The sequence below is a fragment of the Hyla sarda genome, chromosome 2 (assembly GCF_029499605.1).
Source record: "Hyla sarda isolate aHylSar1 chromosome 2, aHylSar1.hap1, whole genome shotgun sequence".
In the NCBI taxonomy this organism is placed as follows: Eukaryota; Metazoa; Chordata; class Amphibia; order Anura; family Hylidae; genus Hyla; species Hyla sarda.
Window position 1 is genome coordinate 180,919,287 of NC_079190.1, and position 603 is coordinate 180,919,889.

The window sequence follows — 603 nt, forward strand, 5'->3', positions numbered from 1 at the left end:
TAACCATATCCTACATATGTAGTGGTGGTGGTGGGGGGGAGGCGCCATAGGAAGAAGGTTGTTGGTGTGGAAGTGAGTGGCCCTGGGTGGTGGGCTGAAGGGCTGGAGGCAGTGGTGGTAGTTGGTGTGAAGGGCTGGAGGCAACGTTGAGGTACAAACAAGCCACATGTTGTGGGGCTGAAGCTCAGTGGTAGAGCATTTGACTGCATGTAAAGAGGTCCGAGTGCCCGTAACACACATATTTTTTCTTTACAAGCTTAACCGTATCCCACATATGTAGTTTATTGCAGAAAATTAAAAATGTTGAGGTACAGATGAGCTGCATGTTGCGGGGGTATAGCTCAGTGGTAGAGCATTTGACTGCAGATCAAGAGGTCCTTGGTTCAAATCCGAGTGCCCCCTAACACATGCATGCTTTTTTTTACAGCTTAACCACATCCTACATATGTTGTTTATAGCAGACCCCCACTAGCTTTACACTGCAAGATTTTGGTCGCCTCATCCAGTTGATGAGCAGCCACCCTGGAGCGCAGAGGTTCAAGAGGTCCTTGGTTCAAATACAAATGCCCGCTAATGCACAATTTTTTCTTGGTGGGGCATTGT

The 603-nt window shown here is 47.9% G+C and overlaps 1 non-coding gene across 1 annotated transcript; it reads left to right on the forward strand.

The window, feature by feature from the left end:
* Positions 1 to 330: 330 nt before the first annotated feature.
* Positions 331 to 402, forward strand: TRNAC-GCA (transfer RNA cysteine (anticodon GCA)). The gene has a single exon. It is a non-coding gene; the product is annotated as a tRNA-Cys (tRNA).
* Positions 403 to 603: the final 201 nt, after the last annotated feature.